This window comes from Coturnix japonica, chromosome 1, assembly GCF_054131305.1.
Source record: "Coturnix japonica strain WE chromosome 1, WE-NBRP24, whole genome shotgun sequence".
Classification (NCBI taxonomy): domain Eukaryota; kingdom Metazoa; phylum Chordata; class Aves; order Galliformes; family Phasianidae; genus Coturnix; species Coturnix japonica.
The window spans coordinates 23,157,050-23,177,445 of NC_140663.1; the positions used below are offsets into that span (position 1 = coordinate 23,157,050).

The following is a 20,396-nucleotide window of genomic DNA, read 5'->3' on the forward strand; positions in this document are numbered from 1 at the left end:
ACACACTATTTTGGATGTTCCTGTTATACAAGCCAACTTGTATATGCTTTCATGGATTTTGGTATCTTCAAGGCCACTATTCCTGCAGCAGATTTGTTTGAAGTTAACCATCAGCTCCAAGAATTATTGTGGGAGACAGACAGACAGAGAGTATGACTGTATCAACTCGTAAAACTTCTGTTTTCTTACAAAGTATGCTAAAAATAGCAAATCTAGGCTATGGTAGCCTTGGAGATATACAATTCCACAGCAGGGCACTTTCTGCAGGGACGGTCAAGCCAGAAGAACACAGGAATTCAGTTCATGCCTGGCGGTAAGAATTCTCCATCAAAAACTGTCATAACAGGACAAAAGAAAGAGCAGGTGACATTACCCCAGCACTATATTAACTATTTAAAATACGGTTAATCAATTACTATATTTTAAATTATATACTTCAGGGAAAAGGAGACACTATATTTTAACACATCATAATCAGCATATTTTATTAGCAACTTTTGTTTAATTCTCTAAGAAAATCCCAAATTTGTATCTCTGGCAGTCCAGTAACTGAAATTACACTTACTTTATTGATGGGAAGACTGCAGAACAATTCATTCATTCACAGTGGTCTAACGCCATATGTTAGCTAGTTATGTTTCCTTATTTTCTCTTTCACTTCTATGAAACAGATACCACGTCCACCTGGTTTGTTTCATGAATGGGTTTCTCTGAACTTAAAGTTACAGATAACGGAATTTTCAAGATCACCCACAGAACCACAAAGGGGATGTATGGTTTTGCCAATTTATCTTCGCAGCAACCAGATACAAATAAAGGCTGAAACGTAACCATTAGGAATGATTTAATACCCAAAGTATTGTAGTACAATTACATTGCATAAAGAAGAACCACACTTGTAGAAGTTGGAAAATGCAGTAGTATTTACAAAAAGAAGGTTGTGAAATTCATTTCATGGTTTCACTGTTGTTCATGGGAGCAAGCACTGCTTTCACAAACATTTTTAAATTGGAAACAAGGTTGTTTTTGTCAGTGTTTGTCTTCCTAAAGGAGGGAGATGGAAAAAAAGACAAAAACGATAAGGATATTTTAACATTCAATTTAAACAGTCCAATATACAAAGGCTGTTTTAGGAAGGTAAAGATATATGTTTCTATTTTAGATACACCTTTGTTGTGCTTTGTGCTGTTCTGTTTTTTCTTCTGTTTATTTATTTTGCTTTTTAACTTCACTAGCACAGTACTGAAGTGAAAAAAAAAAATGAGTTTAAGAGAAGGCATCTTCAAGATCTGGATATGTCTATTATCTTCTCCATTTTGTGTTTCCTATTAAAAATTATTGACATCTGGGATAAAAATACCCCTAGACAGCAAAGAATTATTGTCACTGATAAGACAAAAGATTTGAGAAGTGTTTCTAGGCTAAAAAAACAAGTTTGAAACTATATCATAACTAATACAAAGTGAGACGGATTAGATCGCCAATAATATGTCTGGTGTGAAAGGAACGGAAGACTTTCAGAGACAGTGCTTCACGATTTCTGCAAGATGAGTATACATCAGATCCAGAGTTAACTCAGTTGTCTGAACTTTGTTTTATGCAAACAAAACATCTAATGATTTTAATGTAACTGTCCTGAACTTCATCAACAAACTTGTTTTAGAATTTGATGTGTCTCAGGATTCTCTTCTCACTGAAATGTGAAGGAATCTGGTTCTAGATTTTTCATTCAGAGACTCTGATTGTCTTTGATTCCAATAATAAAAATCACTTACTGCCAACTTCTATTTTTTAGCGTTTCAAACAGCTACGAAAAATTGGTATCAATGCATATCTGAAACTGTAGTCATAATATAGGCTAATTAAAGCAACTTGAGAATCGTGAGGTTTGAAGGGATCTCTGGCGGTACCCTGGTGCAATCCACACACTCAAGCAGGTCACCTAGAGCAGGTTTCTCAGGACCATGCCCAATAATATCACAATTTTCTGAACTCTGTTTCTCAGCTCTGGACAGCATCTCATACAATATGCAATTGCATTTGGCAGAGATTTCTGGATGTTTTGTTCCAGAAAGTTGACTTGTTTTTTTAATATATTCTTTATTAAACCATTTGGTTTATTACAGGACCAAAGAAGTCAAATTATTCTTGCTCCTTGCTTCTGGGAAAAAGCAAAGAGAACTTTTAAGTTCCATTGCCTAGAAAGGAACAGGACAGATCTCAAGCCTAGGAGTTTGCCTTTTACTTGTGCCTTTGCCTTCCTGACACTGTCACTGAAGAATGCTGTGACAAAGACAGTGGTGCTTTAGGAACCCTAGAAGTTTCTTCATCTCACTTCAGAGCTCACCAGAGAACTCTTTAGCAACAGTGTCTAAAATAGAGATCTCTTAGAAAACCCAGCCCATCTCACACCACACCTAATAGCATTGAGTCATACAATCTACATATATAGGGCCAATGACAACTGTCCACATCATCTTTGACAGCATGACAAATCCTCTTAGGAGCTGATCTGGACTTCTTTCACACTGTATTATCATCACAATGAGGTTCACCATCAGTAATAAATATGGTATAGTCATAATCATGTACTTTAATTAAACAGTTCTGTTGTAAAAGCTCAGCAATAGTTAAATGTGAAGTTTGAAGAAAATGCCCTATGTCTAAAAGAGAAGCAATTTACAGTGGCATGATGTCTTTTAAATGCACAGATTTTACAAAGGTTAAAATGAAACTTTTTCTTACCTGCCTTTCCTTCTGCAAATTTATTTGCATGAATTTTGTATTCAGACACTGAGAAAATGCTGTATGTTTTACTTAAGTAAAAAGGCCTGTACGAAATACAGCACTTGGTCACTGTGGTTTCACTACCACTGCTCATATCCACACATCCTTCATATCAGTACTATGAAAAAATGTTACTTTTGATGGCTGCCACCTTTCTCTTTTAGTTTTGCAGTACTTCTCCACTCACCAACCCCTTATCCTAACACCCACAGCACCTAACAAATGATGTTATCAAGATCACACTGCAGTTAAACAGTTCTATTATTTCTCGTTCAAAATTGACCTCACACTTCAAATACACATTATGTTAGACCATTTACTATTAAGCAATAACTGTAAAGGCAAATAAACAAAAACTCCAACAGATGAATAGAACAGGGCTCTAACTTTAAGAACATCTTCAAATAGATGACTGTTGATATACACAGTCCAAAGAGATGTTAAATACATACGTTTGGCTATTCACCTAAAGATCTACTCAGTCTCAAAATTAAATGTACATATTTCTAAATCAAATCCTAATGGTTCAGACTTTGTCAAGTCAAGCCATAGATTAATGTTTCACCAGAACTACTGATGATCGTGCAGAACTCAAACATGAATTACTCTAATCATATTTAAGTGATACGTTCAACTTCAGCAAGAAAGACTGCAGGTTTCCTGCACTTCTTTTAAAATTCTGGCTTACTAATGAGCATAGGAGCCCCTCACTGAGAACAACCAGGAATTGGTAAACAATGCATGGCAACAGGGGACATATGTCAAAATAGGTAAGAACAACACAGTATATATGCCAGCTATCTTAACTGTTACAGCAATTGGTATTATTTGCTTTGATAATTTGCTTTAAAATGCTGTAAGCACAAACATAGGAATGAAATCTCAGAAACACTGCCTGCATCTGATACAACTAGACCTGATCTTGTGTGAAAGGAGCCCAGACAAATCAGGTTTTACATTCACAAAAACTACAGAAAGCAAATATTGCAGACTCTGAAAGCCTCCTGACAATTCTTCCAACTTGTTCTCAAAAACAGGTAAGAATTTCCTTGCTAAAACATCAAACAGCTCCCGGCAGGAGTTACTTTAGGCAGGCCCAAGGAACAAGACACTGCAGAATTATGGCCTCTCCATCACAGAACAGCAGCTCAAGAAAGAGGACAAGAGCAAGGGATTATGGAAGCTTAGATATTGTTCACAATTCAAATTAATCTTTGAGTAGATGATGGGTTGTAAGTGACATGAATAAGGAAGGAGAATTTTCAAGGAAATGTTGCTGGTGTCCCACAGGCAGGAGGATTTGCGTGGCTGAACTGCAGCTTCCTCAGTGCCTGACTGACACAGGCACCAACAAGAAGGCAGAAATTTAGGATAAAAAGCTTATCCTCATTAATGTAAGAGTTATCAGAGAAACATGTTTTTATTTTCTTACTTTTTAAGCAGAAAGCTGGTGAGTTGAGATAGCAAATGGAGCAGCTGAAACTTCTGAAGAAAGAAGAGCAACAAATACAGTGCCTGACCCTCTCCAGGCATCTCATTCTGCCCCTTGGAAATCCCATCCATTAGAAGTAGGGGATCAGAGCGGTGCGGTCAAACCCTGGTGTTAGGTGAAAAGCCAGTATAAAACTGAAGTATCCTATACACAATTATCCCTTCTGAAAATATCTAAAACAATTCATAAGAAAGTTCTTCAATATGAATAGGTAGCAAATTAGTCCGTTAGTGATAAGGATAGGGTTTTTTCCTTCCATATGAGCATGTGTATCCTTGAAAAATCATAATAAATGGGAAAAAGGGGGGAATAAACAACAGAAATAACCAGTCCTGTTTAAAATTGCAGAAAAAATGTGAATAGTTTAAGCAATCATATGTAGTATGTTTAGACAACCCTTTGTCACACCATGTTTGTTGTGTTATGTCAAAGCAAAAAATCAGTTATAATAAGTATAATTATTTTAACAGATTTGAATGAAGATATATCTACAATGCGGTTGTAGATGCAGGAGGTGTTCAAGACAGACTTTTAAAGCTACTGTATTATATAAAGTAATACAGAAACAGTATTTTTAATTTTCAATGAAGTGTTTTACAGTAGTCTAATAAGTGACTTCGTGATAGAGGATTCTGTGTTCCTGAGAAGTAAATAAAATAGTAACTCCATCAAGCTCACAGAATATCTACATAAGCCATTTTACAAGGCAGATATACTTTTCCTTCTTTTCTACGAATGCATAAAGCTTTCCTTAAAGCTCTTACTGAATCTATTGATCTGTGAAACACAGTGCACTCCAGGGAGGCAATTCACTTGACGTTATATATCAAATGATGAGATGAATAATGATCGTACCATTTGGTAATTAAACGTCTTACAAACCTTTTAACTGACTGAACGTCAGAAAGGTCAAATGAGGTTAAACCTATTTTTCTGTTGTTTTTAATTATTTTCTTATACTTAAAAATACAAAAGTCATATTTAACAGTAACTATAATTCTACATAGCAAAGTCAATTCAATAACATACTTTTTATTTCTGTATCCTTATATGGTTTGAATACATAGAAAAAGTTTTTTTTATCCTACAGTCCTACTAAAATTGTTATGCTTTCAGGGAAGCAGCCACGCATCAGTATAGTGGAAACAACCAGCAATATTGCTGGGTTAAGGGAAATGAAAAGCACATAAATCAAATAGAAAATGTATCAAAGCATCTAGCAATTAAATTACAGCTCCTTGATAACTTCCTGTGTAGTTGCAGGAATCTGAGTTTTTGCTAGAGGATGAGTAAATGCTATTTTGGTTGTTCGAACTAACTCAGTGTTTGTCAACTTACACTTCAATTTGGCCTTTTTGTCTGCTAAATATATAATAACACTTATGTGTTTGATACTAGAAACAAACCCAAAACATAAAACAGTCATCTACAGCTGTAATTTCACGAAAAGCTTTGCATTTTGCCTCTATAATTGGCAGCTGAAAGAACTGCAGAGAAAGTCAAAAGATGGCACAAATACGTTTCTTACTACAGACTGCCAATACTGTACAAGTCACCGGCCCAGAGAGCTGAGGATTTCTCTCCAACACCTCTCTCAAACATGGGCTTCCTTATAGAAAATGTATCTACTTCTGTGTGGTCAGCCTAAGTTTATGTGCTGTCATGATCCAGGATATTGACTGTTAGAAGTAATACATTCCCACTGATATTCAAATTATCATCAGCCTTCACTACCATAATAGTCTCAGATCCCAAATGTTAGAATACAGGATTTTTATCTGTTGGCTTTCCTTAGAAAATGGCAAAATCTTGATTAGGTTAGAAAGTATCCAGCATCTTTCTCAAAAACAAACTAGAGCAGATACAGGAAAACTTTCACAAATGTACAATCACACCACAAACTTTGAAAGGACAAAACACAACCCTAACAGCCTATGTGTTACAGTTATCACTTGGAGCAGAGCAAACTGGCCACACACAAAAACCTACTGTGGCTGATAGGCTGCATTTCCTTAGATGCCTCTTCACAGCCAGACCTAACACAGAAAATAGAAAGCTGAAAGAAGTAAGGCAGCAGATGAATTTGCCAGCTGGGGGTTAGAATTTTTCTGGGGAAATCTCGCATACGTGCTGAGGACTGGCCGTCACTATGGGATGTGACAGAGATGTGGGAGATACCTTCTTAATATCAACTGCCAGTTGCTCAAAGTACTTTGTCTTTCTTTGTCTCGAGTCTGGAAGCAGAGGTCAAGTTCATAAAACGAAAAAAAGGTAATTAAATCACATGTTCCATCTTCCAGGATCTTTAAAGTCTTGGACAGGGTATTCAAATTCATAATGTAATAACTTCAAAATACTTTCCTATCAAATATATTTGATCAATCCAATATACTATTTTTCAAGCCTAATAAATCAAATAAATTTAAAATACCTTGAACTAAAAATATTTCTGAATTGCAAAATTAAAAGAATATAAATGATAAGACCGCAGTGATAGTTGTATCAGCTTTGTCAGACCTCTAACTCTCCAGAAGGATAGTATTTGGCAAATCTTCTATTTTTGCTGAAGAAAATGAGAGACAAAGAACAGATATTCATTCTTCTAAAAGTTCAAAGTGAAAAATTTTAGATAAAAAACATTATGTATATATGTAAGTAAGGGCATTACTTCATTCTCTTTTATAATACAAGGTAAAGAACTGCTGGACTCCACAAGGTAGGAAGCCCAAGCTCAGATAAGCAAATTAACAGCTGCTCAGATCAAACTTACTTCAGCACAACCTTTAGACAGAAAACACCTGAAGCCTGTATTTCTTCAATATAAGTGTGTGATTGAACCACTGACCTGTAAAAAGATATTCAGTGAAGGCTCAAGGGTGTTTGCATACCTTCACTTAGCAAACAGCTGCAGCAGCTTAGGGTGCTCCTGTCCTCCCTCTCCTTACCTGCTGTCTGTTTCCTTCCCAGTGCTTGGGCTGCCTGCTGTCACTTAGGGCTTCAGGGCAAAGTTGACCACATCATTGCTCCAAAGTAACTTCTCTGCAAAGCCAAGTAGCGTAGCACAGACTGCTACAATAAGTACCTTGGTCGAAGATGATGGATTTCCCAGTGCACCTGGGGAGCCTTTCCACACTCATTCTCATTTTTCCTTTTTGCTAGTATTACATTGAAGGAGTTAAAAGAACAGACTACAAGTCCTGGTGTAGTGCTAATAATGAATTGTTAGAAGAGGGCAGAGATATCTAGAACTGCATCACCTTTTTATTAAATAATTACATTCTTTAGCATTAAAAGTATTAATGACAAAGAGAAGTCTAATACTTCTGTAGAAAAGATTTTACAAATGGGTGTACCCATTCCACATTTCTTACAACAATATGGCTCATAAGAGCCATCAGAGAATAATGTTGTCATCAGAGAAACCTCAAAATATTTTCCCATTCATTTTGTTAATTCAGTTCAGCCCATTACTGTAAAAATAAAATCAATAATGAAGCTCTCATTGATTTACTACACATAATCAGCAGAGATAATCTGTTTAGAGGTAAGATCTCAGTTCAGAAGTAAGGATGGGATGAAAATGTAAGGATTATAAAACTCTGAACTTTTATTAACATCTCATCTGAGAAAAGTAAGACATATAAAACTAAAGGTCTTTGACAGAGACAAGTAGAAATCTACTATGTACTAATTATTTAACAAACTAGTGGAAAAGGGAACTGAATTTGTATTATGCTATATTATATTCTACAGCAAACAAAGAATAAAGAAGAATTAACGGCAACTGCCCATGTGAAAGGCAGTTACCATCCTGAAAGGAAGAAAAGCAAATATTCACCAACCTTACTGCAGCACGTTGTAATCGGATAATAAACACTAGTTTCAAAGTTAGTTGCAAAGCATTGACAACATGTCTTTGTTATATCTGCTATATTCACCTGCTCTAATTTGAGATGTATAGATAGCTTGACCAGAACAATACAAAATCTTATTAGCCCAGAAATTCAATTACAGAAGTACGGGAGCACCTATGTGTATTTCAACAGACATATAACAAAATTTAACTAAGTTTCTCCTTCAAGTACAGAACAGTGAACTGAATGTTTGTCTGTTTCCCATTAGTGTAAGTACTTCCAAAAATATGTATAACAGAAGTATATAGATTCTGCAACTAAATTTCTGTTTCATACATGCCAGTGCAGCAAGCCTTATGGCTTAATCTTAAGAAGTCAGCATATGTTGTTTAAAATTATAAGCAGGCAGCTATAAATTTGCAGCCTACAAATATATACCTGGTATTTTCTTCTACAGAACCATCACTGGTTTTGAATAACACACTGAATTTTCACGTATGTACCAAACATGCATTCTTGGTAGGACCAGAGCCACCACAGGAACCAAAATACCACCTATTTTGTTTCTACAGATGATTCACATTCAGAAAAAATAAGTAAAAGTTCCTCCAAAAATTAAACTGAAAATTTGGGTGTAAAAAATCTATTGCAGTTAAGCACGGGTATCCTTTTCAAATCACCACTAAAAGCGTATCTCCGGTAAACCATGACTGACAACTATTACCACTAAATAGCTGTTTTACAGACTGCATTAAAATGTCAAGGGCTGGTTCCTGAGGGACAGAGATCTTTGTCCAGTTCCTAGATGACAGTGCCCACATCAAAAAATCATTACCTCTTCCTTTGCCAGATCCTATAATGCATTTTCCAGAGGAGACAAGAAATCACTCTCCAAGGCAGTTAACAAGCATCACTTACAAATACAAAGCTAATATAAAATCAGCTTTTTAGGGAGGTTAACTCTCAAAGCAATCACATAAACATCTATTCCATTTCCAAGATCCCATTTATTTGCAAGAATTAGATCTGCTGCCATTTCTCCCATATGTACTCAGACGTATGGAATGGCTCTCTATATTGCTTGCAAATTTTTTTTTCTATTTAAAATGAAGATTTTAAATAGCTGATTTGTCACATGTGTCACAGGCATGTTTCTGGATTTGGTAACTTCAAGAGCATCCGGAAAATATAAATATTTTATTGTGTTTCTGGAAAACACAGGCAACAATAACATGAAAATCAGCCTTTCACAATCAATTCATATATGTTCAAATAAGAAACCATGCTGAAAAGCAGCACAAATAAGTTGTTCTGAGAAATAATGGAAACTACATTTGGTTTCCTTAAGTTTTACAGAAATCTAATGTAAACTACTGTTGAGCTTTCTATTTATCTTGATATAATTTGCTTTTTTTTTTTTTTTTTCCTCTCTAAATCAATGTGTTGGAGAGCATACAGGCCTATGCATTTGCTTCCCAATGGTGATGTCTAATGGCTTTCCAATTTAAATAGAAAAACCTGTGACAGATAGGAAAGACGTCCCAGCACAGAAATGAGCAGCAAGTCTTTATATTGAATCACTTATGAGGGAAAAGAAAAAAGAAAAAATAAGGAAGAAAAATGGAAACTCTACAGATGTAATTAAAATCTATTTATATTGCTTATGTTCTCTGTTGCTTCCTCATCACCTCCTGAAAACTTTAATTCATAAAATGTAGAAGAGGGAAACAAAAGAATTAACACAGAGATCCAAAGCAAAGCTGTTAATTCCTTGTCTTGTCCCTCCCCCGGAAAAACAAAGGTAGAACTCTTTTATCCTACTTCATGAACAGAAAGTGTGCAACAGGATGAATGAGACAAGAGACTTCCTCCAGGAGGACGGGGAGCCCTATCTTGCTGGTGACCCAGAAATTAAATTCTACTTTTTAAGTGCTGAAATTTAAAGTCTGGGATGTTGCAAGAGAAGGAAGAGTTTGGCCAGACACACACAGTCATCAGCATGGCAACAACAACAAAGAGAAAAGATCTCTGCAGAGCTCAGTTGGTGCCAGTGCTCTGGATTATAAACACAGCAGAGTATTTTTTCCTTTTAAGAATATGAGCAATATGGGAAAAAATGAGGATATCATTCACATTTTCTTAGATTTATTCACAATCACACTGGTGGTATGACTTTGACTAGCACCATCCCTTCCACTGCTCACATCAACACAAGTAAATGCATTCTAGACAATTTGGAAATTCATCCTTACTATGCTTTTCCAGTCTTTCAATTCACTCCTGGAAGTCATTTTCAAATAGCTCATTCACAATTTATTTCAAAACAAATATTCGTGGAACCCTGCAAGCTCTCCATCCTTAAGTATCAATAGTCTTTTTATAATCTTATGAGTGCTTACAAATATCTAAAGGGCAGTACGAAGAGGATAGGGCCTGGCCCTTCTCAGTGGTGTGCAGTGACAGGACAAAGAGCAATGGGCACAAACTGGAAACACAGAAGTTCCAACTGAACATGAGAAAGAACTTCACTGTGATGGAGACAGAGCACTGGAACAGGCTGCCCAGAAAGTTTTTGGAGACTCCTCTGGAGATATTCAAAACCCTCCCGGACACTTTCTTGTGTAACCTAATGTTGGGAACCTGTTTTAGCAAGGCTTTGGACTGGATGATATCCTTCCAACCTCTCTGATTCTGTGAGTTTGTGTGATTCTGTAAAGCTGCAGTAGGGAATATATACGTATCTTTTTACGACATCATTTTATTCTTGTTCACTTTATAATCCATGCACTTAAGAAACTCACTCTTTATCAGTTTCTCAGTATGTAACTGATGCAAGCAGTAAACTATACTATAATAGTTTATATTATTCTACTCTCTATCAGACCTATAGCAGAGTTGCATGTGGCTGCAGCCCTGCACAGAATAGTATGAAAAGATCCCACTGAATGCATTTTCCTTCTTCTCTAGGGAAATAATTTGGTATCCCAATAAAGCTTACCAACTTATGAACAAAAGTTTTCTCATGACAGTCTACCTACATTTCACCTTTATTCTGAATTTTGTCCTGTTAACTCCAGCTGCACCATTGTGTTTATTCTAGAATATTCTTCTTCCTTGTTGTCACTATTCTTCAAATAGTTGCTGGTTATTCTCTTTCTTTCCAGAACTACTGCATGAAATCCACACAGACTGCCTTTAAAGTATGTAACATGGGGGAAAGACACAATATCAAGGACATGGTTTGGTGGACAATATTGGTGGCAGGGGGACAGTTGGCCTAGATGTTCCAAGATGTCTTTTCCAACTTTAATGACTCTATGATAACAAATGATTGAACTTCAAAATATATATATATATATACTTAGTCTAACACAAAGAAAATAAGCAAATTTTGTTTAAACATAAAGAATGCATTTGGCACTTAAATGACTATTTTCTACTTAGGAAATTGAAACTGTACCTGCAAACACTGTTCATATACTTTTTAACCTCTTTTATTCTTTTATTTCTACTGGTAACTCTAAAAGAGTTTTAAGTATCTTACTGCATTAAACTGAAGTTCAAGTGTCTTGCTTTCTTGAAGCAGTGGTTCAAGTAACAATTTCTATGATACTACTACTAGTCACACACCTGTTGGTACAACTAAAAAGACCAACACCTACTGTCAAGCAGATATAGAAATGGTCAATATGACTTTTTTATTCAGCTTAACTTGCTTATTATGTATCATCTTATTTCTAAAATTAACACGGACACAGTACTCTACTCATCTACAGCAACTCTTTATACAACTGAAAATTGAATATTTGGGTGTTGTTGAACAGCATTTTAAATGGTTTGGCACAACAGCTGTAGAAGCTCTTTAAGATCTTCATCTTAGCTTTCATACATACTTTTAGGAATGTCAGGGTCTTTTTTAGCAGCTTTAGATGTAAAATTCTAAATTACATTACTTAATTATTAAAACCTATAAAATTAATAATGCACATTGCATTATTTCATGGAATTATTTTTATCAACTAATAAACTCAACCTTAGTTAATCTTGAGGATCCTGAAATGCACTCTAGAAGTAGTACCATACTGTATGGCTTTAAAATCGCATTTTAAGAGACTGGTGATCCATCACTGGTTTGCTTTCTGACCAAATGCGTGGAAGGCTTATCCTTCTTTGTGGACAGTTAATGCCAAGCCATTATCTAGCTGATGACTTGGATGATTCACTGGCATCAAATATTTCACACCTCAGTCATCAACATGATCATCACTGGTCTCCTTAAGAAGCAATAAGAAAATCTGTATAGCCATTACTCTCTCTATATATGTATGTATATACATATATATATTTAAGTCAAAAGTCTGTCTATTTGAGAGAAGTAACAGTTTAAAGAAATTAAAAATAGAAATTTTACTGGAAATGATTTTACTATTACCAGCAATTAGACTCGTATAATAAAAATAAAAAATAAAAACATTAACAGTTTAACATCAAGCCAGCAGGCACCTTATCCTGGTATATTGTGCATAAAAAAGCATTCCCATCTGCTTCAATGCTTAGGCTTTTTCATGGGCTTAAACCTGTCAAATTATTCCATTTGATTTCAAGAGAATTCTCATATGGCAATCTATTTTATTTACTTTATCTTCAATAAAATGGTTGAGTGAGCATTAGCAACTATGAGACACAAGTTTCAATCAGTCCTCTAGCAAAGGCGTCAATCTACATTAGACCTACTGTGCTGTGAGTTGCAGCCAGAAAGCTGGAGTAAGACAGGGCAACAGTGAATGAGTGAGAGAGACCTAATAAAGCAGCAGAGAAGAGAGAGAAAATTCTCCCTAGACACTACCACACACTGCTTATATAATGTGTGTGCCTAGCTCAACACACCAGTAGCTCCTTAATAAAGCTGACAGCTAAAAAGGAGATTCAGACTCCAACTTTATTTTACATGACAACTACAGTAATGGTCCTCTGTTCTCAAGCAGACCACATTTAGAAACCTGTATTCAGTTCGGTTAAAAATTAAGAGTTCTCACCTCTCTTATTCATACCACATAGAAAAAAAAAGAAGCATAAAATTATTAAGATGCACACCATCTCTCTATACGCCATAAAATTACTAGAAGAAAAAATGTCAGATTTCAGACAGCTTTTCCTTAAAATTTTCTATGATAGAATCCACAAAATAATCAGTGTATTTGAGCAACAGACAATTTTCTAAAGTTGGTCATTAAGGACTAATTCCAAGAAATGTGGGGTATCACTCCTAGATGTTGTGAAAATATCTCCCAAAGCTCAAACTTTGTAATACGTGGTGCAAGTTCGTATTTGATATGGGCTGTAAAAAGCAGATTATTGTAATAGTGCTCTTACCAGCAAACCAAACCATCAAGACTGTACCTAATGGTGAGCTGAACTGAAAAGCCAATCAGCTTAAATCCATGGTCTGATACTTTGTACCATCATAGCAACAATCTACTACCTCCTCATCTGAGAACATCAATTCAATTCTACCAACTACGTTTTGGTAGAAGTTGACTTCATTTACATTGCATTCAGGCTCACCCAAATCTGTAATTTGCAGCTATTAATAATAATTCTGGATGGATCATTCAAAATTCCACAACAATCAGTACCTACTCCTTTAAAAAGTACTACTGTTTCAGACTTCCTAGTGGAAACTTGACTGAAGATAAAACCCAGCTGTATATGCTAATATGCTGTATTTCCTCCTCTCCTTCACTTATGCTTTCTTACTGCATGTGTGTAAGGCTGTATAGCCTTTGTCATGGACATGGGCAATGCCAGCCCACCACCAGGCTGATGGAATGACTTGGATGATGCACTGGCATCAAATGTTTCACACCTCAGGCATCGTGATATCATTACCAGCAGTAAGTCCTCCCGTAACTCTTGAGAGAATTCAAGAGATGCAAGACAAGTGTCTCTGAGATGGATCTTCATACTAATCTGACAACACTGTAATACTAAATTGGATTTTCACCCTGCATTAAATAAACATCTAGACAAAGACTGAGTATTTCATAGGTAAATAAAATGCATACAGATACAATAAGCATACACAAGCCACAACTGTAATATCCTACAGTATGAGAAAAAGCCAGGAATTAGCATCGTGTTTCCTTTTCTACAAATTGCCAATACAGCACAAAGAGTCAGATCAATTCCATAATAATTAATTCTATATCTACAATTCAGTTCCACTACCATAGAAAATATAGAAAATACATAGAAAATTGCCCTTGCTTCTTCATCAAAGCCTAATTAACTCCCAAAGTCCAGAAGTAATTGGTTCACTAATAATCTCTAACAGCATCAGTTTAAGTTATCGCTCCAAAATCAGAACATTTTTTCCCAGCATGGACTTTGTCTTTGTTTCAGCTTCTCCTCCTCTAAATCAGTTTTCTAAGCATTCCTCCTGAAGTCTCAAGAGGTTTAAAGACGGAGCAGAAAAAAGCACAGATGTCTCTACGTTAATAAAAATTTACTCATTAGCTCAATTTACTTTTTTTATTATTATTATTTGTATCACTACTTTCATGACTGAATTCTAGCTTTCAGCCAGTACAAAGACACCATATCTTGCCATAAAAGAGTATCAACTCTGTACGACATACTGATGAATCAGTAGTCAGAATTTACTACTATTTCCTCACGGACTACAAAAACATTCCCTTCCTGCTTTCACGTACTGCAAGAAATAGAGACCGGTGTTGAAGAAGCCAAAAAAGAATTCGGCTTTCTTTACAGAAAGCATTTTTATAGATTGCATTTAACTTCAAGTAATGGAAGAAAATAATGGAGGAAACAGAGTAAGTTATTTTCCTCCATATGCCTTAAGTTCCAGACATGTTGGAATTCAATAAAACGATACTGCCAAGCTATTATAGATGCACAAGTCAGTACTACTGCATTTCTGACATTATTTGGTACCAAAAACAGTCAACTTCCAGAAAAACATTCTCAAACAAAATCTGTTTGACTCATCATCTTTCAGACACAACACACTTTATTAAAATAAGCACGTTTCTATCAAAACAAACAGTTCTCCAAAATACTATTTCTTCATTGATGTTGTCTGTGTTACACTGCTCAGACACGTGTATAAATATATGACAGGAATACAGTCATGTTTCCATCACTAGTTAGAAAGCAAAGAATCCAAACCTTTTTCACTGGTTTTTCCTCTGGGTAATGTAAGAAAAACCACTGTTGTAAATACACTGCTACATATTAACATATAACCATACACAAAATTCTACATGATCAAGCTCTACAGTTTTCAGTGCTCTATACCCTCTGATTTTACAATACACTAAGCTCAAACAGTATCTTTCCCTTTTTTTCTTGGCTCCACCACAGTCACACTGTACCCTTCAGGCCTGTACCTAAGCTCACTGGAAAAAGGTGAAATTAATTCAGAAGAAAGGAATTTTCTTTCTTATTAGCCAGTGGGTAAAGACAGCCACAGAGGACCACATACCAGAATCGTCTTCTTTGGTAGTGCTTCAAATGAGGTTAAAAAGGCCTATGCTTCTTCCCAGAGGGTAAACTTCAGAACACTTGTTATAAACAGTTTCAACACTAATTACCCTCACCATCATTAAATTCTATTGGAACTATCTCTTTTCTTCCAAGCCATCAGTCCATGGAGATGGCTATATTAAGGAGAATATACTTGTATTTAAATAGTTTGTAATACCTTAGAATTTGCCGCTCATGCAGAGAAATAGTATGTCTTTACTTTGGGAATAGCAGTGTACAGGTAGGCAGTTGGGCCTGCATGCTGTTGTTGCAACCATTGAGCACATTTTGAAACTTCAATGTGATAATTTGCCTAAACAAGTAGAAAAAGCCTGAAATAGACGCTAGAGGCTTCCTAAGCTCTTAACTTACACACTTACCTAATATTCCTTTCTAGATCTCTCTAAGGTAATAGAACTTATTATTTATAGAATCTTATCTCATTCATCTCAAGGTCAAAGCAAGGTATTAAGTGCAGGTATGCCAATCCCAGAGTGGTACGATGTACACCAATTCTGAACAGGCAGATTTGGACTGTTAACACACATCACAGTTCAAACAAGATTTGAACTCACGGTCTTTGACATCATGGAATATTTCTAATTTCCAATGAAACAGAGGTCATTCCCATTTTAACAGACTAGGAATACGCAAACACAGGAATTCGTTACTGGTTTTATCTTTTCTTTTAAAGTGCTGAATTATGGCAGAAAATTACACAATGATAATCCAAAAGAATTTTCTAAACAAATATGGTACATTTAAACTATTCAGTGAACCTTCATTCTAGCCACTCATCAATAAACAACTTAAGGAACAAAAATTCACCTCCAGTGATCACCGTATTAATTTCTTATTACCAACTGTACTAAAATCCTTTTATAGCATAAGCCAACCATGAGATTCCAACAGTGTTAACACAGTCAGACTCAGAGCACATGCAACAGACACTACATCAAATAAAAAAAGCTTTTATACTGTATCTTTGTTCACAATTCTTAATAATCCTCATTTCTCCCAGATGAAACACCAGGTATGATTTTCTCAGCTCACGGGCAGGACATGTCAATACCCCTACAGTGTGAAGCTCAAATCAGACTTGTTGCAGTGGAGTTTTCCTCACTGCACCCTATCTCCTCCTCTGAGGCTCCAGAGACCTTGCTGAGACAATCAAGCTCCCTTTTTTTGCTTGGTTGGTTTTGTTATTTCTGTTTCTTTTCCCGGCGGGTACTTAAAAGCCAGGGAAACCCTAAAAGATGTCATCAGAGTATAAGTAGCCATACATCTCAGTAAATGAGAGGAAGGAGAGAGCAAGTACTTGAATATGGACTGGTGAGCAAAAACAGCAATTCCACAAAACCACAAGACAATTGTCAAAAGATTAGTAATGTTTGGCCTGAACTCACCTGCTTCTTCTGAGCCTCAGAAAGATCTATAAATTCAACCTCGAACTGGAGCGATGTCCAAAATCAATTCCAGTATCACCATCCTGATAAGACAGAGAGAAATTTACAGCTATGTAGACACCACTTAATCAAAGCAAAATAGGAAAGGCTTTATCACATCCCCTAATTTCTTTCACTGTGCATAAGCTGGTTCATAAGTAATCTGGAAGAAAAAAGGAGTTATAGTTTTCAGTTTTGACAGAAATGTTTTGCGTAAAATCCTGAGCTAGTTTAAAGAGAAAGATTCCCTTAACATGTAGTCAGAATGAACTTACAGTAATTCACAGGAAATATAATCATTCATCAAGTTCCTTACATGCAATATAGGGAGAGATAAGTCTAGTATTATTCTTTTTATATCTATTTTTATGTACAAGAAAGGCCCCCACAAAGTAGTTTTTTCCAGACACAGAATTTCACGCAATGTCACTACCAGTAAATTCAGTCACATGAAGGAAGGAAAAGAAGTGGAAGAGACAGCACAGTAATAAAATCAGATCTGTATGTATTTTAGATCAGATGGAAGGACAGGAACAGGCTGGACACTTGAGATTACAAGACCGCATTGAAAGGGGAGAGATGGGCAAGGAAGAAGAAATAAAGACCTTACAGGTCTGTAGAAAGTTTCCTGACACTGCATCTATGCTACCCAATTAAGCAATGCTTGAGCACATTTCTAGTTGCTGAAATCAGCTGGCACAGATCAGCCTAGATCTATGCCATTATACTCACATACCATTCGAAATACAGGGCTAGCATGAAAACTGTCTAACGGAAACAGTCTGGAAAATTTCTGGAATAAGGTTAGTTTGCAAATACCAAAAATGTGGCAGGAACCTGGAAATATATCCAATCACTGCTTAATTTACTAATATGGATATAGCCTCAATGCCTGAAACTCTGCTACTTCTGGAGTAGCCTCTCATTGGTGCCTCTTGGCAATTTTCCCTTGCTGACAAGGTCAGACAGAAGCAAACTGAAAAGCAAAATGAATGCAGAATTTTATAAAGAGAAGACTGCTTTCCCACAGTTAAAAAAAATAATAAAATAAAAGTTCCAACTGGCATTATTAATACACACTTTGTTACAAAATGTTTGGACATTTAAAAGAGCTCCAGTTCTAACTTCTTCCTTTGTTTGTAGAGTATAACAAAACCTGCTGGGAAGGTCGAAGTTCCTAGAAAACTGAAAGCTACCTGGCAGCCTCTGTAGTAGAGCAAGTGAAGAAGGAAGAGCAGAGAACGATAGGCTGGAGGAATAAACACTACGTGAAACCCCTGCACAGTAGGACAGCACTGGGAAATGAGGACAAAATCATACGCTCTCTTAATGCAAAGAAAGAAAAGAAGAAAATGTTAAAAACAGGTAGGGATTCTAAGGCAAATATGAGGAGGTGAAGATGAGCAGCGTTCCTAAAAAACTTTAGGAAAGTAAAACATGTGTCAATGAAACTGTTTGATTGACACACGGTTATCCTAGATCCAAAACCACAATGTCCAGGTAATCGAGAGAAGCGTCCACCCTGCTTCTCCTGTTTCCCATTAAAACACTGCTCATGCAGGTAGGCATCCAAACCTTTGAATTTTCTTCTGCACTTAAGGAATAAACAGAAATACAGATTGCAGTCATTTCCTCAATAGTATATGTTGACAGATATTACTGTGTGGGCCTTGAATGCCTGTATCCTTGTTTCTCTCCTGTATTCCTCAGTTTTCTCAGTTTGGATCCTATCAAGAGTCACATTTTGCTTTGGCCCATAGAAAAAAAAGACAACAAATGATAGCAAAGATACATGAAAATATACATCAAAACATGACCTATTTTGGTGAGACACAGCCTTCTTACAAGGAATTATTGAAGGCAATATTTTATTCTAATTAATCTCTTACAAATAGGCTTTAATATGAAAACAAGGATGCTCGCTAGTCTCATTTACTAGTATTTTATCTTCGCTCCTTTTGAATTTGCTTTCTAAAATCTTACAAATGTCAATAAAATACATTCACAGTAGGAAGGCATACCCACAGTACAGGCGATAGATGTGTGCATCAGACACATGGCAGGCCTCACCTAGTAACTTCCTTTTTACCAGTGAAGAAATTCACCCTCAGAAATGCATCACTTTGACCTCCATCTCATGTACAATACATTCCCATGTGGTCTACCTGAGAAAGGCAGCTGTCTCTTAAAACAGTTATTTCTCCTGTTACAAACACTGATATGTTTTCATTTCTGTCTACATGTCACCTGCCTTTAGCTTCTCATTCAAGTCCCCAAATCTCAAATCAAACAAGCAAGACCACAAATTTCTGTAAAGCCTGAGAAATGAAAAGTGTACAGGTAAACAACTGAATTTATCTGAGATGTAAATGCTCGTTAGAAATGTAGATTTAGAGGAATTCCAATCAAACCCTTCTCAAGATGATAAAATGTGCAACAGTTATGATGATCCACCTGGCACACAAGTTTTACAGGTGTCGTGATGTTACCTAGATCATTCTATGTCCGTGACGGGGACAGTAGGCCTGTGGGCTCTCCCGGCCCCAGACAAATGCAAAGGGAAATTTGTACTTAAACAAATACATACCCACATGCTGTAAACACTTTCCTTTAACCTTCTCATTCCACTGCAGCATTCACCTTACAGCTCATCTCACATTTAGATCATGTTTAGATCATTACCTACTATATGTTTGAATGCTGTGTCTATGACAACATTTTGATGTGAGATTACATGCTTACAGTCATTATCCCGGCTTGTCAGTGCCCTTCAGTACTTTTAAAAGATGTAACTAACTCCACAGAAGATCAACAAAGTTCTACTGCTTGACAGATAGCAGCCATTCAGGGGGGGGTCTCTATTTCACTCAGACCTATCCATGTGCATTTTGTTAATCCAGTAAAAGTAGATCCAATTATTCATTACTACTTTAAGTGAATATTTGTATAAAAGATGCCAACTCACCAAAGCACTCAGACGTATTTCAGAACATAATTTAGGGTCACATGAAAAAGATACAGTTAGGTATGATTACTGTTTTGAAATAATACAACCAGTTGGGGCCAAACACAGCTAATTTCAGCAGAACAATAATTACTCAGTAGAGACACTGATAGTTACTTTAATAGCATATAAGATAATGCGACTTCAAAGCAAGACTTACATTTCAACACATCAACTGTATATCCTGAATATCAAAATAGGTCATTAACACACCTGTATCTATTCTCAGAATATGGAAAAAAAATGCTGGAGTTATAACTGAAGATGCA

At 36.1% G+C, this 20,396-nt stretch overlaps 1 protein-coding gene across 18 annotated transcripts in view; it reads right to left on the reverse strand.

Moving 5' to 3' along the window:
* The window catches only part of FOXP2 (forkhead box P2), a 389,891-nt gene that overhangs the window by 259,017 nt on the left and 110,478 nt on the right, over window positions 1-20,396 (reverse strand). For 17 of the 18 annotated variants that reach the window (XR_014940862.1, XM_085531421.1, XM_085531355.1 and 14 more), the window contains exon 3: window positions 17,085-17,167. The exons of the other annotated variant lie outside the window; for it this stretch is intronic. The gene's annotated coding sequence lies outside the window, so the exon portion shown is untranslated. The remainder of the gene's footprint in view (window positions 1-17,084; window positions 17,168-20,396) is intronic. 18 annotated transcript variants of the gene reach the window in all.